Source organism: Corvus brachyrhynchos, unplaced genomic scaffold (genome assembly GCF_000691975.1).
Source record: "Corvus brachyrhynchos isolate BGI_N302 unplaced genomic scaffold, ASM69197v1 scaffold152, whole genome shotgun sequence".
Taxonomy (NCBI): Eukaryota; Metazoa; Chordata; class Aves; order Passeriformes; family Corvidae; genus Corvus; species Corvus brachyrhynchos.
The window spans coordinates 2452661-2469726 of NW_008237447.1; the positions used below are offsets into that span (position 1 = coordinate 2452661).

The window sequence follows — 17066 nt, forward strand, 5'->3', positions numbered from 1 at the left end:
CCCTATGTAAATGATTAAATAGATCATCTTCCTCTGTTTTGATTTGTATCTATCTATATATTGTTTTCCTTGATAGTCTATATTGTAACTCCCACACCTGGGGAGTTTCATCACAGTTTTCAAACCAAAATCTGGGGCTAGATGAGATCACACTTTTGAAAACTGTAATGAAAAACCATTATTAAATAAAGGATATGGTTGTTTTCTTTTTCTTTTTTTCCCTGTTTGCTTTCCATCAGCATACTAATTCTGCTTTTATGTGGAATTCACTCCTCCATTTATATGGGTCATTTAATTTTTGGTCTATTCCTATTTTGAGAAGGAATCCTCCTGCATACATCCTCAAGATTCTCTTTCAGCAAAGACTGTGGTTATAGAAAAGTAAAAGCAGAGATCTTAGATCTTAGTAAACAAAATCAGAGGATGAATTAATGTTTAAAGCTGGCTGTGACACTGAACTTACAATTCACTTATTATTTTTGGCAGCAGCATGTCCAAACTGCCAAGACCATTCTTGGAAATCACAGCTGTGATATCTCTAATAGCTGAACTTACAGGAAAGCTGCAGTTAGGTCATACTGCCTTGTCACTGCACATGAATAGTGCAAGTGATAATAGTTACCATTACTGCCTACTCATTTTGCAGCATGTTTTGTTCAGTTAAAACAATTCCAATTATTAATAGCATTGTAGAATATTCTGCCGAGTGCATTCCCTCCCACTTTACATGGGTGACTCAGGTAAGGAGTGTGCTGGGGCAGATCAGCCCCAGCTGAATTCAATTGGGCCCTGGGTGGGGAGGTCACGGGACTGGCTGAGGCCAGGTGGTTTTTGGAGGCCACCTGGGGAAGGGGAAGTTTCAAAGTGAAGCTGGGGAGAGGCCCAGGCCAGTAAGAGCCATCAATGGAGAGGAAGAAGCTCGCTGGGCTCTCTGTGCAGTGAGTACTTGAATGTATTATCATAAGTAGGAAAAGGTCTCAGGAGTTTGTTGTCAGCCAGAGCTGCTGGTCAAGGAGGAGGTGTTAAAATTGGATGCTGAGCTGGAAGGGTATTGGGAAACTGATGTGGGCATTTGACTGTGTTTTAGCAACCTAATTCTCAGAGCAAGTTATGTAGAGCATGCTGCCAATTATTTACAAACAGAGCTTGAAAAGTGTTCCTGTCTGAGGTAAATACCATCAACTTCAGAAGAGCTCAACTGCTGTTTCGGAGCACTTACATAAACATACGTTCCACGTCTACAATTATTTGTTTTACAGGATTAAATTTCTTTTAAATGCTATTAATGGTTTGGGAGACCTGTGCCAGCCTCCTGCACGCACAGGCTGCTTGACCACAGGTGCCTGATTTAGAAGGTCTGCAAAACATCTACTTTGCATGTTTGCAAGCAGTCCAGGAGCAAATTGCTTGATAATGCTGTTACCAAGACAGGCCATATGTGGTAAAATGACAGAAGCCACGGACAAACAAAATGTTGTAAAAGCCGTAGTGCTTGCGGTAGTAGGTGATATGGTACAAGAGTTGTCCAGAGGTCCAAAAGATTTTCTCTCATGTTAAAGGTAGTGAGCGGCTTTATTTTTTTGATTTTTTTTTTTTTTTTTTCTGGCTCAGCTTTTTGCTCTTCTTAGCTGGTGCTGAAATGGTTCGGTTTAGCCTGAGGGAAGCGGAGGGGAATTGCTGCCTTTAGACCTGGGAATTGAATTTTGGCAGGCAAGCTGGCACGTGCTATTCACAGCCGGTTTTGAGCTGCAGCCGGCCAGTGGGGCCAGATTTGGGGCAATAAAGATGAATGCTGAAAGACACTCTAGACTTAATCTCACAGAATTTGGGGCAGGAGAAAAAAAACTTGGAAAACAAATGATGTGCCAAAGGTGGACAGAACATTTTGCTCTTGGCAGGTAAACTAAAGAAATTCTGATGCAGAGGCTTAATACAGTATAGGTGTATTTTTTTTTTTTTATAGTAATTGTTTTGGCTGTACTGCTGCACAAACAACTCAAGAACCTGTAGCACAGACTTGGTTTTCTGTCTTCAGCAATTCTTACGTTTATAAATCCCTGTATAATGTGATTGAACCCTGTCTTAAAACACTGAGACTTCCTTGTCCCAGCTGCTTTCCCTGGAAGATTGATCCAGAGCTTCATGCTGATAAGCATGGAAACAATTTTTTTTCCTTGCCCAGCTTCCAGTTCTAGCTGATACATTGCGAGTTTGTATTTACTTGAATTTTTACTGATGCCTTTGAAAAAATATCTTCTCTCATCTTCCTGTCTGCCCCCTCTCAACTTTGGCATGTCAAGCTCTTGTAACTTTTCCATTCCTTTAATCATTTTTCTGTTCTTCCTCTGTACCCATTCGAACTTACATTACTTTTTTCAGAATGTGAATGGTCAGAAAAGTAGTCCAAATAGCATTTAAGTGAAGTCTTTAACAACAGTCTTTTTCTCTTCCAAAATTATCTTGCCTAAAGCATTTTCTGATGTCATTAGCTTCTTCCCCACCTGCATCACACCAACACCTCACAGCCAAATGCTGATTGACCAGTGCAAGTTGATTTTCCTCCTTTTAGCCACCTCTTTGATATAATGTCTATGGAAATAGTATGAATCCTTGTTATTGATCCCTAGTCAAACAGTGATTAGGGATTAAATAATTCCGTCTCCTAAACTGTAAAATACCTTCCCTTTTTTTTTTTTTGTAAGAATGTGTTATTACCTCTTGGCACAGAATCCTGAGAGCTCCATTCATGTTGTGCAGGATTCTGCGAGGTTATATTTAAGGATAAAAACATGAATCTTGCTTGTTGATCAACTAAAACCTCCAAACTTTCCTGAGACCCATATAAAACCTAAAATGTGGCCCATGTAGGTTAATGATCTTGGTTACAACAGCAAGACAAGCCCTGACATGGGTTTGGTTGCCAAATCAACTCTTTTGGATTAAAGCCATAAATAAAAATGCAGAACTAACTAAGATAATTAAGTTGGACACAGTACTCAGACTTACAAATCTTTTATGCATTTAAAATGTGTAAAAGCCAAAACAAACACGAATTTGAATAGAATAGAAATACTGTAACGTGAACAGGTTCTGATTTTATAAACAATTTAATCCCTGATTTTTCTTTTGAGTAAGTGCTTTCAAAAACAAAGTCAGTGTTAAAAACACCACTCCAACCTGCCATACTAGAGGATGATCTGGAAGCTTCCCTATAGCTTTGTGGTAAAATGCTGCAGACTTTGCTCTGATCTCCTGTCTATAACTAGACTATTTATCAGATAATTTTTAGTTATGGGGGAGAAGCAGGTAAATGTACAAATTGAACCATAGAACAAAATGCATTTAATTGCAAAAACTTGAAATTATTGATGGTGTATAGAGTGGATATATCGAAACCAAAAAGCCACTGTTCTATTCCTTAATAGTGACAGATTACAAAAAATTACATTCCATGACTCCCACAAGTCTACATCTGATATGCTTTCAGGGACCAAACACAAGTCACTCAGGGAATATTGAGCTGTGAGGGATGCTGAAAAGAATGTGGGATGGAGGAGGCATGAGAAGATGGAGGGAAGAGCAGATGATGTTCTTCTCTCCCTGACGAGACGCATAGAAGCCAAACAGCCCTGTTCTACACCAACGTATTTTCAATACCTACATATTTTAGAAATGCATTAGAAAAGGATTGTTACTACGTCTGATGTGTGTCTCCAAAGCACAGCTTGTCAAGGAAAGAAGAGCTTGAATATAGAAAGAAGTGTGTTCTAATCATAACCTTGTGCTCCTTCAGAAGCTTTGTGCTATCTATTCTCCTTGGTAATTCTGTAGTGAAAGGCACTAATGATACTCCAAAATCTTATCCTTTCAGTTTCTAAAGACAATGTTTGCAAAGTGTTTTGATGTCTGAAAATAGCACCAACTAAACAACATCTCTGCTGCCACTGGAGCATGTGCACTCAGATGCATTGATAATAGAAGGAGGTGGGCAGCTCTCTGTACTACACAAACACAGCCTTGTGAAGAAAAGTTTATCTGAAAATTTAAAAGTTTTACCAGAGCTTTACAAATTCAAATGCACAGAAAGCTAGAGAATAGATTGCTGCATAGAAAATTAATATCTGAAGTGCTGAAATAAAATGCTTATAGTGAACAGAAATGCTGTGCAAGAATTGTTTGGTGTCTCAAGAATTTCTTGTAGGAGTTATTGAAGGAGTAACGTGAGTAAAGACAATTTGGGCTATAACAAGGAAGCTAAGCAATCAAGAGATGAGATCCAACAAATATCAAATGTCAGAAATTTATTTAAAAGCCACAATAGTGGCAATATCATCTTGCAGTATGTCATATATTCATCTTGGTTGATGAACAACTAATTAATCTTGTAATGCTAGAAGCTAAAAAAAAAATCACCGACAGTGGCATGGGTGAGGTAACTCTACATCTGGAAGAGAATATGTGGTGAAATTAAAAGTTTTTCAGATCAGCAAGACATCCTTTATGCTCAGTGTAGTGTTCTTCTCTCATATTATGCTTCCCTGAAATGAACTTCTTGGTTTGATTTTTTTTTTTTAATAATTTTATTTAGGAGGAGTAAATGTTCATAAAATCTCCATTCCACTTTGTCCTGAACCAGCTCAGTCTGTGACTGAGAACATTTTTACCGTAAGAGAGTCCCTTTACCTGACGAACTTAACACAACATTTCCAGTGACACAATTCTGAGAGGAATATGATTTTTTGTACAACTTTAATCCATCCATTTAAAAGAAGAGCTGCGGTTTCTACTTTTAATGGAAATTTAGTCCTGCAGCAGACTTAAAACTTCCAGGGAAGGGAGAAATTTCCTTAAATGTAGACACATAGAAATCTTCAGGTTTGAAAAGACCCTTGAGTCCAAGTATTAAGCCAGCACTGCCAAGTCCTCCACTAGACCATGTCCCTAAGCACCATGTCTGCGCGCCTTTTAAACCCCTCCAGGGATGGTGACTCCACCATTTCCATGGGCAGCCTATTCCAGGGCTTGACAACCTTTTCCATTAAGAAGTTTTCCCTGATATCCAATCTAAGCCTCCCCTGGCACAACTTGATGCTGTTTCCTCTTATCCTGTCACTTGTTACCTGGGAGAAAAGACTGATCCCCACCTGGCTCCACCCTCCTTTCAGGGAACTGTAGAGAGCGATAAGGTCCCCCTGAGCCTCCTTTTCTCCAGGATAAACAACCCCAGCTTCCTCAGCTGCTCCTCAAAATCCTCATGCTCTAAACCTTCCCCCATCTCCACTGTTCCTCTTTAGACACACGTAATGTGAAGATCTTTCATCTATGAGGGTTTTTTTTTTCATTTTCTATATGTTCCATCGTCTTTCTACAGTGCAGTGCTTTACATCTGAAAGTAAAATGTCTAAAACAGATGAGAAGATTTAAATTTCATCTTTTTCTCTTTATTGGCTGCAAAGAGAGTATGGGATGGCCTGCCTGAATAGGTTTCTAAATTGCATATGAAAATCTTGTCTCAATGGCACCAATTGATATAACTTCATAAAAAAAATAGATTTATAGAAAATATATGGTTGCTGAGCTATTATATTTTGTATGAATATCTGGTTGGGCTGGAAATTGGCTGTGATAAATCCAGTGTGCTTTAAAGTGGATCAGCAATACCACTTGGCAAATCTCCTCTACTAAGCTAGGATTTTTTTTTCTACAGAGAAAGTGGGGGTGTGGCAATTCTTTTATACTTAAACATGTAGTCCAGAATCCATCTGGATGAGGAGGTGCTAGGTAGCTCATATTTTTTGCAGGTCCCTACTCTAAAACCTCCTGAAGGAGTGAAATAGCTGAGGTTCTACTTTTGGGTCAGTTCAGAGCTCTGAGTAGAGCCTACAGCCCTGTGCTCAGCAGCAGCTCCTCCCCACAATCAGGAGCCACCATAAATGAAGTTTTTTAGGGGGCCTGTAACTGTCCCAGAACTCTGTAAGTGCTGTAACTGGCTGCAATTTCCACAGTCCTGGAAAAAGATCTGTTCCCTAACAGTACATCTCTTTTGAAGGTGTATGGTAAACGACAATAGAGAGTGTAAGTTATTTAGTCAAAGTCGCAAGTGAGAACTTTGGAAACAGGATATAGACCTTTCCTGATCTGTGCACAGTACACAAAGGACTGTGCCAAATCTGAAATTACCACAACTAAACAGCTCTGCATTTATCACCTTGCAAATTTAATCTTAAAATGAGAACAAGAGAACTTAAACTCATCTTTGAGGTCTCAGAGGGTTCTTTTTTAACTCTTTGTTCCCTATTCCTTCTTTTCCCTGTTCATCTACTGAAGAGTGAAAAAAGGACCAGAACAGTAGATTTCATTTGGCTATTGATCCAATGTGTTAATGCTTCTAGCACTGCCATTAGAGCTACTGTAGTTGGAAAATAAAGCAAAAGAAATATTCTTCTTAAATTTCTCCAGCTGGTCTACTGGGTTTTCTGACTCCACATTCTTCCTGAGTGATAGAGACTGCCTTTATTTACACAATATTAAAACAAACAAACAAAAACCCCACCCCAAAAGGCAAACCCAAGAGAATCATTTTTGGTAGCCGTAAGTGTTATAAAAGCAGTGGCTAACTCTGCCACCCCCATCCACCCCTGTGGTAAACCAAAAGTGAATGAATATTGGTTTACCCTTACAAGAATCTTGTAATTTGTGTTTCCAGCACAAAACAGTAGAAACAATGCACAGGCTAAATGGTTTTACAGCTAATAAAATAGTGACTGTCCGAACTGCTTGTGCAAATAAAAGGTTAGATCACGTTCTCACTGGGTTTCCTTAGATGTACATTCAAAATGCAATAAGAATTCTGAAGGGAGCACATAGTGCTTAAAATACCAATGCAAATTCAAAGATTCTGTTCTGCACCTGTGCTAAAATTCATGCTTTAGGCAATTCCATGAGAGAAACATAAGCTTCTGGTGTGCATCAAAATGAAAACTTTGCGCTTCTATTCACTTTAATGCATGGTACTAATGCGTTATGTGCATCTAAAAACAAAAACTGTTTTCTCTCCTCTTTGAATGTGTGAGGCCAAGAGGAGCAAAGAAAGCCCTGCCACAGGGAGAAGGAGTGTTGCCTCGTGGTTTTGTGGGGTTGGATCTGGCCCCTGTGCTTGGGGCAGTCCAGGCACCACCCCAGCAATCCCTGTGCCCTTGTTCCACCCCTCAGCATGGCATCCCAAACCACCTGCTGACATGATTTTGGCATTCTGAACCTCAGAAAAATCATGCCTTGGAGTACCATAGGGAAGGGCAAGCTTATTCCCTGAATGATCTTCTTTATCTGTGCTTCTTTTTTTTTTTTTCTTTTTTTCTGCTTGTCCCTAGGCTCTTAGGGAACTGGGAATTGTGGTTAAAGCTGCTTCTTCAGGCTGATGCCTCAAATCCAGCCCAAGCTAACAATGTCTGTTTCAGTGTATGTAAAATTAGCTTTCCCCAGGTTTCAGTGGATCCTGGGATGCACCTCTAAAAATAATTGATAGTGCTGCCAGAAGTCTTGGCAGACAAGCCAAAGACTGAAGTCGTGATGTCCCCAGAGATCTTACTGAAAATCTGAGCTTAATCATACCCAAGGGGCAATGGGAGATAATTATGGAGTTCAGGTGCTTTAGCCTATATACTTGTTTTGGAAGAAAAATAAAAAGCAGCTCACACAGACATATTCCCAGACATATTCACCAGGTACATGTCCTGTTCACAAAAACTTCTAACAAAATTTCTAAAGTCTTAGAAATTTCTAAATTTTTAAAACAGTATAGCTTGCTGCTCAGATATGAACTACCTGTGTAGTGCCTCACTGGAGCACTGATGAGAACACTACCACAGTATTTTACTGATTACTTCTGGCTTTACAGAAAAGCTAGCACTTCCTTTAGTTTTAAACCATAAAGATGTGTCCAGCTCTGCAGGCTGTGATTTCTGCCCCATCACTCCAGCCACTCTGGAGTAACCTCTTGTTAACGTAATTGTACATTTCTCAGAGGATACTGTAAAAGGGTGGAAGAAAACAGCAGAAAGATATAGAGTCTAGATAAATATGAAAATAACACTGAATCAAAACAGCACCACCTCAATGCCCCTTCCTTAATGGTTTAGTTATTAACCATATATCTGAGAGCTAGCCGCACAGATGGCACTAATTCCCCACCAATGCATAGTGCAGGATAAATATCATGTTAAAATAATGTATTACTGTAAATAACACACAAGTTTTCCCACAAAGTTCGCTCACTTTGTATGAAATTGATGTATTAATTTATTAATATTTAATGCTTTTACTCTGTGAGCTCCAGTAATAGTTTTCTGTAGGCAGTTTGTCTTTTATTTACAGGCACATATAATTGTAGTCGACAGCAGGAACACGAAAATATTTGCAGATAAATTTTACTCAAAAAAAAAAAATCTCAGCAATTTAAAACTATTTGAGGGTGCTGAGGAATATATTTTCACTGTTAACTAAAGAGCAGTTAAACATTTTTCAAACTGTCCCATCTGGCACAGATGTAAATAACAATCTGTCTGTTTTAAACAGTCCTCTGTTGGCTGTGTTAGCAAATGTTAGGATTATTTGCTATTAACTGACAATTTCACCTTCGAGCAGATTTATAAAGTTCTGCAGTGCTGACACTAGTACATATATCATTTCTTGCAGATCAGTATAATGCTGAAAGAATCTTTGTGCAAACATACTTCAAGCTCTTCATCTTAATGTCTGAAGATGTTGATACGGATGGAGTTAGAGAGATTTATCATCATCTTTACTTTGATCCCCTTTCCTCCAAAAAAAGCAATAAGCTAAAAAATTCATGCATCTGGAGAAGTAAGGAAGACAGTTTCATCTGCCACTGAAAGCAATCACTTAGGCTTAAGGGACTGGCTGACTTCTGGATGTGAGTGGGTACAACATAAATGTCTCACAGATATTATGAGTGACACAGTGGTCTTTCATCAGAGCAGAATTTATGGGTGTTTCCTAGCTGCTAGATGAGTGGTGTGTAATGGGATTCCATAAATTACTGTGAAAAGCAGATAGCAGTACAATAAAAGTAAATAGTGATTGCAGGAACCAGTGTATGCTACCCTGTATGAACAAAGGAAAAAAATGGCGAGATCAGCTCACTCCTGCTCATGAGGGCTTGAATATTGACCTCACACTGGCGGGGATTCCTGACCAGTGTTCCAAATGAAAATCAAGATCTGGCCCGCTGGGTTGGATATAAGACAAATATTTTGTGGTAAAGTGTGTTTTATGAAACACATTTTTCATTCTTTAAGCAGCAGCTATCAGTTTGCTGCTTCCAATTTGAAATAACTGCTTATTGTATCAGATAAAGAACACTCTACCTGTGCTCAGGCCTTGCTGTTACCTCTGCACAATGCATATAAAACTTTCCAACTTTCTAAGGCCAAAGGTGGATGAAAACAAAACTGAGATGTTTAAGTGCTAAAATGTACACTGTTTCTTAAAGAAGAAAGCTGAACCAATTGTCTAATTATCTCTTTCCAAGTCCTGAAAACTTATTTGTCCTAGAACATTTTTCCACGGGTTTGGGTGAAGAGAAGGTGCTACAAGTGTTCAGCAAAGGGCAGAGTAAAATGAATGCGAAAGCAGCACTCGGTCCCAGGTATTCCAAAAGCTGCTCTGAGACTTTATCTAACATATCCCACTTCGATGTGAAATTACCGCCTACTCAGTATGTTATTTATGTGTATTCAAAGGCACAGCTACTTGCTTGCCTTTCAAACTGATGTTTTAACCATTTTCTTTGGTGTGCAAGCCCAGCAGAGGATATATGCTGACAGTAAACCAGGTTCAATGTTTTCTTGTATGTCATTGGCATTGTTTGTTGAGTTGTGGTCTGTGCTGGCTGTGCAAAAAAAATTGGCAGGAAAGAGTGCTCAAGTGTCAGTGAACCAGCTGGGCCAGAGAATTCTTCATTAAAGGTAATTATGCATGAGAAGGACGCTGCTTGATTGTCAGCTTGAGTTGGTAGCACTGACAGATTGGGGAAACCAAACCAAATTTAACTCGCAGATAATGTATGCTTTACATGGGAATAACTGACAGACAACAACTTATAAAGTTCCTGCCTGCTGCTTTTATGGCCACTTTGCAGGCAGAACTATCATTTAAATGGAAGTAGAAAGCACTACCACCCTGTTTGGAAGATTTTGTTTTGATCAAGTTAAATCTGTTTAGAACGGCACAGTCGGGTACAGAACACCTTCAAATGCAATGTGAAAAACCTGTTGATAAGCAGCCTGTCCCTTCTGTGAAACACAATTGCAGAAAAAAAGCCAGCTTTAATGGAAAGGTCTGTGAAATTTAATGGCTGTGAGGTAGCCAGATTTAAGATAGAGTGGTTTGCTTGTTTGTTTGTTTGCTTTATTTTAAAGCAGTTAAATCTAAGAATTTTCTTCTTAAAGTTGAATCATTTGAAAGAACTGGTTTTGCATAAGCAGGAGGCACTTCATATGAGGATTGCAAAACCAAACAGAACACTCTTACCCAAAATCCAGTTCCTGAACTCTCCTCCATGTGGGATGTAAGGGTAACAATGTCCCAGCATCCTTCCAGTCCCCTTCATGCTTCAGGGTGAGAAGGGGAGCAGATTCTCTGGATCTTCCCACAACCCCCAGTTCTCTTGTTTAACTTTGGTTTGTAGCAGTGTTTCAAATACCTCAAACTGATGTTCTGAGGATGAGAAAAAAGATGCTAGTAAATTTCATTTCCAGCTTTGAAAAAAATTCTGTGGTCCAATTGAATTGCATAACTGCATATCAATTGTTATAAAGGCAAAAAAACCATTAAGAAGATTCAATAGAAAATGGAATTGGTTTTAGGGATAACTAAATGCAAGTTAGCTATGAAATGTCTTTGTTCAGTGGGTTTGAAGAACAATTGAAGTGTGTATTTATTCAACAGATTATTTTAAGCTTTCAGAAATGACAAACATTAGAGATGACTGAAAGGAGAAACTACAGAATTGAAATTTATGGTGTATATATATATTTGCAATTATTACTTAATAAGATGCATTCAGAAGTAGTAAAGATGTAATATGCACTGAAAATGGTAGACATGGAAGAAAATTGCATCAAGAAAATGAATTAAATTGGATTTCAAGCCATCCATTACACAGTGGAAATGAACTTAGAAGAAGAATATATGGCTTGACATGCAAAATAATTATTTTAAATGGGTATATGCATTAAAAGGTTGTGTCAACATGTAGATATAAGTCCAGTGACCTTGCCTGGTAGGGCATGGGGAATTTTGCCATCAGACTGCTGCAGGCTAATTGGCACTGCCCTCCTATTTTCCAAAAATAGAATAGCCAACTTTATTCTTCATTTGCAGAACCCTTTTTGTCTTGGACTATTGCAAAGCTTTTAAATAAGAACCCTTAAATTGCATTTGTGAAATGAGTCAGATATTTTAACTGGGTATGTTGAAGCAAATAAAAAGGGACTTATCAGAGTGATGTGCCAGTGTCAGAGAGAGCTGGCTGAAGAGTTCACAAACAAAACACACTCAAGTTTGGTTAAACCCTTAGAGGGAATATTCTATGTATTTGAAACTTGAAAAGCATAACAGTAATTATCTGAAGAGACTCGTGCCTTGCATTCTATTCTCATATTTCAACACTGTCAACAGTTTGGTTTAGTTTTGACAAACTGCACAAGCTCTGTTAAAAAGTAATTGATTGAGGGAAAATAGTTGGTTGCTTTTCCCTAAGTGTGCCTCTCATGTAGGCAGAATTGGTCAGTTCCATGAGTGGAGGGTGAGCCATGTAGGGATTTCAGCCCCTGTGACAGCAGGCAGGGCTTGACTTTTCCATTTCCTCCCTCCTCTCCAAGAACAGCTGGCAGTCTGTGCCATGTCAGCACGTTCAACAGAAACCTTTGCCTTCTGAGAGAATAGAAAGAACAGACCCATTTGCTGCTGGACTAGGAATGGTCTCTCTTTCACCCACCTCAGGCAAATTCATCTCTAAATTAATTTTCCAAACCCATCAGTTTCCATTTCTAAATATTTCTATGCCAATTCCCCTCAGAAGATTGTTCCCCAAACCCAACCTCATTGCACTGAAGGTTGGATATGTTTTTCTAACTTCATGTTTTGTTTGCTCTCATGTCATCATTACCCTTTAGCTAAAATATTATTTTCCCTTTTCTGGTTTTTACTTCAACTGCATGTTTGTTGACAGAATCCTTATCCTCACCTCAGCTGCTACTTTGGCAAACTCAGTCTTTCAGCAACCTCTTTGCAATAGTAAGGTCACTTAAGAATGGATTGACCCAGAAGAATTATTGGAAGTAGTTGCTCTACCTGCTATTTTGCATCCTGTTCTTTCAGAATTCTGCTGTGCTGATTATTTAGTATCAGAAGACCAAATAAGCTCCTTAGCAATTTTCCTAACCTGATTTCCCTTAGCTATTCTGCCTTTTGTTCCATGTTCAACTTCATCTCCTCTGACTGAAATGAGGCACAAAGTATTAACTTAGTTTTTGGGCTGTACCTGGATTATATTTAATCTCTGTCCTGTCCTTCCTGCATAGTAACTCCATTCCCCCTGCCCCCGTTTACTTTAATATCCTTTGCCAAGTCTAATTTTCACTGTGAGTCTGCATTTGTTAATTTCTAAGACTCAGCTTAATTTGCTGCTCAGTACTTGTTGGTTCTTCATACCCAACATCTGTTTTCGTTGCCACTGTTCATCCTACTGGGCAAGCCTATTTACACATTTAAGAGAGCAATTAAGGATTCAAACGATGAAAACACATTTCCTAAATACGGTGCTGCGCTGTGCTTCACAGCTTCCAGGTCAGGTTACTCTAGCAGCTTGTTTTTGTTGTCCTAAAGGAAACTCTCATTAGACAGATGGAACATTCTCTCTGCTTACTTAGCATTTCTTGCTATGTACTTGTTTCTGTTTATATGTGGCTTTCAAGCTGTATTCTGTGTGAAATACCCATTCGTGTTCTATAAAGATTTATGTGGCTTTATGTAACTTCTATGTTGACTCCTAAATGGTGATGAAATGAAACTTTCCTATTTACTCCATGGGTGACATTTATGGACTGAGCAAAAATGAATGAGAAGTACTTGGGTAATTCAGAAGAGAAACACAACAGTAGTATTGGTTTCCTCATGGTAGACATAATTTTTGATATGGTGTTGTAAAACGAACACTAACCAGAATTTTAGCAGTAAATAAACTTTTATAACAAGGACAGTAAATTAAGTTTAGATTTATTTCTGCTAATGCAGAAGCTTTCAAATCTGTTTTGTACCTGTGTTTTGCTAATTTCATTCCTCATATTCTCTACCTGCTCCCACACATCTAATAACTCCTTATTTAATGTTGCCTTTTGTTGTCTCCCATAATGTTTCTCTTTCATTTCCTTGAATTGCCTCTTTTTTTCCTACTGCAGTTTGTTTTCAACTCCTACTTTCAAAGTAATTTCTTGCTTCAACTGACCGCCTTCATAAAACTAAGCAGTTTTGCCTTGAATATTTTGTAGCAGGCAAGTTGGAGCACTGTAAGGTCTCTTGCCACCTCGGTGTGAGGGGAGGGGAAGCTGTCCTTTGCAGCATCTGTTGCCTAGCAATGTTTCTCAGGTGCCTTTAGCCGTGCTGCATTGTGATCAAAGCTGAAAAGGCAGTGTAAGGGAAAGTGAAAATGGGCTTGAAAAACACCGCAATCAAAGCACAGCACTTGGTGCGACACTCATGATTTTGACATGACCATGGGGAGACCCCAGCCGTACATGTCATTATGGGCAGAAGGCTTCACTCCATTTCCCAAGTGCACGGCACTCCTTGAAAGAGAGAAAGCAGTGTCGCCATCCAGCAGCTCTCTGCTGCACCGTGGGGCACGACTCTGCCTGTTCAAGAGTCAAACTGACACGGCTCAGCCTGCATTTCTGCTTTTTTTCACATCACCTGGGACATTTCGCTCACCATCAGGTGGCATTCGTGCCGGAGCCCCGGGAGGCACCATGTTTCCTGTAGGATGCACCGGTACAGGTGGATTAGAGCACCCTGAGAAGCTCTACTGCTTTTCATGCAGGCATTGTTCAAAGACCCAGGCGTGGCTTTGCACGTACCAGACCATCACTGTGGCACATCTGATCTATTTCATGACATACCAACTCATCGACTCCAGCCCTCCACTAAAGGTGGGAACGTTCCCTGTACCTTGACACTGACCATGTTGTTTCAAGGCTTAAAAAAGGCATAAAATAAGTCTTGTGTAAGAAGGATTTGTTAATATGGATGATGCCCAGGTTCCTGACACGTCAGGCTAAGTTTTGTCTGTGACATGATACTAATAGCAGCACTGTACAAAATTAGGTGGAGTAGCTAGAACCCTTCATGACGTTACAGGGAAAACGAAATTAATCTTTCTTGCAAAACCAATCCTCTCTCAGTGACATGATCAGGATGTGAATATCTAGATTAAGACAGTATGGCCCCAGTCTAACATAGCATTTTCCAAAACTGTGTTTGTAGTTTGGGTACTTGGGTTATTTTATTGTGACTGAGAACTAATTTAGGCATTCATACAAGTGTTTTATCTGTGAAGTGATCCCTGAATAGAAACATAAGCATGTACTCTGTTGTTAAAAATTTGCACTCTCTGTGTGGTACATAAAAGTCCAGGGATAAACATAAGTAAATCATCCTAAAGAAAAACTTCTCAGAAATCCAGAAAAGTTAGGGTACAGTACCCAAAAAAAGATCTCTTGGTAATCTCTTGGTAATCTCTTGTTCTTCTTTAAGGTTCACAAAATGAAGGGTTTCATTGTTGTGTCTTCCAAGAGCGTGAGGGAAATGTGGTAGAAAGATGATTTTAAAACTTTCAGCACTGCTAGAGAGTTAAGCAGATAAGAACCTTCCCTAATTTATCAGCTGCCAAGAAAGACTCTTCAGTGTGGTTTTGGAACTTCACGATGACATTTCATGTACCATGCTTTTGGCATGTGAACAAAATCCATACCCTGCTGCTTCTCCCTTTCCTGATACTTCCTCAATTAGAAGATCTTAGTTATTTGTCACAATTTTATGTATTATATTTCATACAAAGAAAATGAGACTTTCAGTGAAAGGGGTAATTAGTAGCATATTCACCCAACCCCATGGTTCCCTTCTTTTCAGACTTCAGCCATTCCAGAGCGCATGTGAGTTTCAAGTTTAAACTGACCATTTTTAAATAAGATAATCTTTTAATAAGAAAAAGCTAGTCTGAGGTTTTGTTGACTGGAGAAGCTTTAATTGAAAGGCTTGATTTGCAGCAGCCTGTTCCTTAACTTTCTGAGCTTGAAAGAGTGGTTTTTCTGTCTGTGTTTTGTGTCTGGTTTGAAATTTTCTCAGAAAAGTGTTTCTGTACTTCTTCACAAGAAAGCAAGGGAATGAGCCTTCAGAAGTAACAGATGTAGGACTTTTAGTCTGAAGCTATATTCCTTTGCAAGGCTGGAGGGGGAAAAGGAGATGAAAATGAGATGGTAACTGTGAAACTTTAGTTGGACTGATAGTCCCACTGAACCTTATTCTGGTTTTGGACTTTCTGAGGTTCCACAAAATATGCCTTATAAATCAGTAAATGAATGAAGGCTTTTCCTCCTCATTAAACTCTGGAAGGGAAAACATTCATCTCTCTGCTTTTGAAGGCTTGCCTGCAATGCAAGTTATGAGAAATTATGGTTTTATTTGAAAATTTTTGCACAGCAACTAATAGCCAAGATTTGTCATTCGTCACTACCCTTTTAAATCTGCGCTGCAGTGTGTCTTTGACACCATAGCACCCTAAAAAAAGTTAGTCTGATGGTTGGCTAGTCTCTCATATTGAAGGGCTGGGGGAAATTTATTGTGGGCATTTTACCTCCTCAAAGGGTGGTTAGAAATCATATAGGAAGCTCTGGGAATGCTGGGAATGGAGACCAACATAGGCTCAAAAGTCTTCTATATCATTCGTGTGTCTTGTGCAAACCCTGCCCATTCTCCAGCTGTTGTCAGCAGCAGGGAAGGAAGGTGGTGCCCTGAGATCCCTGTGGGGGTACTGCTGTCTGGGTGTGACATGGCACAGACAGCTGGCAGCTACAGTCAGTGGCTTTGTCAGTCTGGACAAAGGAGGATAAAGTCTAAGGGGCAATTTTTGTGAGCTCTGCCTGCACCAAATGGACTTCCAATAGCTCCGTTTCTGGGCTCAGGAAATCAGTATTCATTTTTAGGAATGGATGTGATATAGGATGAGGGTATGAGTGTGAATACCCCTGGCCACAATTTAGGCCCTTTTTGCAACCCACTTTCCCTGGAGCTGGAGCCCTGCTCCCTGGCACAGGGTGGCTGGGCAGGACCAGGCAGCCTGCTGCTCTCCTGGGAGACATATTCTATCCTCTGCTCATTGCCTGCTTTGTAGTGCCTTTTGCTGGCTGGGCAAAATAAAATTTCAGCTGTGCCCTCGGTGGCTGCAGAGGAATGGGATTTTGGAAGAGTGGAAGAACAAAGGTGGTGCTTGCTGCAGAGCCAGAGGTAACAGAGCAAGGCTTGTTCACTGAGTTTTGCATGAGGGCTGTGGCAGCAAGAGACAACATTTTCTGTGAGTGAAAGGTATGTTCAGAGACACTTTACACAGCTGGTGATTCTGCCTCTAGTGCCCCTCTGGGCAGTTGTGAAGCCTAGTTGATCATAAATGCCTTGTCTTCCTAATTTTCATCTACAAGCTCCACTGAATCTGTGTTACCCTGCCTGAATGCTTGTCCAGTGTTTCTGCAGAAGGGCAGGACATTACTTTTACAGCCCAGGTGATTTTGTGGAAGGGATTGAACTCAGGTCAACAACAACTCATCCATAAGCAGTGACAGCTTTAGGGAAGAGAAACATAAACCCTATCAAAGATGGCAGTATTTTCCAATTCTCTTTCTGCACCATCTCTAAAAGCAATTTTTCCGTATCCTTACCTCTTAAAATTATCTTCCCCCCCCCCCCCCCCCCCCCGTCTTTTTTTATATTTTCTC

General features: G+C 39.7%; 1 protein-coding gene across 2 annotated transcripts in view; it reads right to left on the reverse strand.

Moving 5' to 3' along the window:
- The window catches only part of HTR1F (5-hydroxytryptamine receptor 1F), a 106161-nt gene that overhangs the window by 71510 nt on the left and 17585 nt on the right, over positions 1-17066 (reverse strand). Inside the window, exon 2 of one of the 2 annotated variants that reach the window (XM_017731494.1) lies at positions 10552-10737. The exons of the other annotated variant lie outside the window; for it this stretch is intronic. The gene's annotated coding sequence lies outside the window, so the exon portion shown is untranslated. The remainder of the gene's footprint in view (positions 1-10551; positions 10738-17066) is intronic. 2 annotated transcript variants of the gene reach the window in all.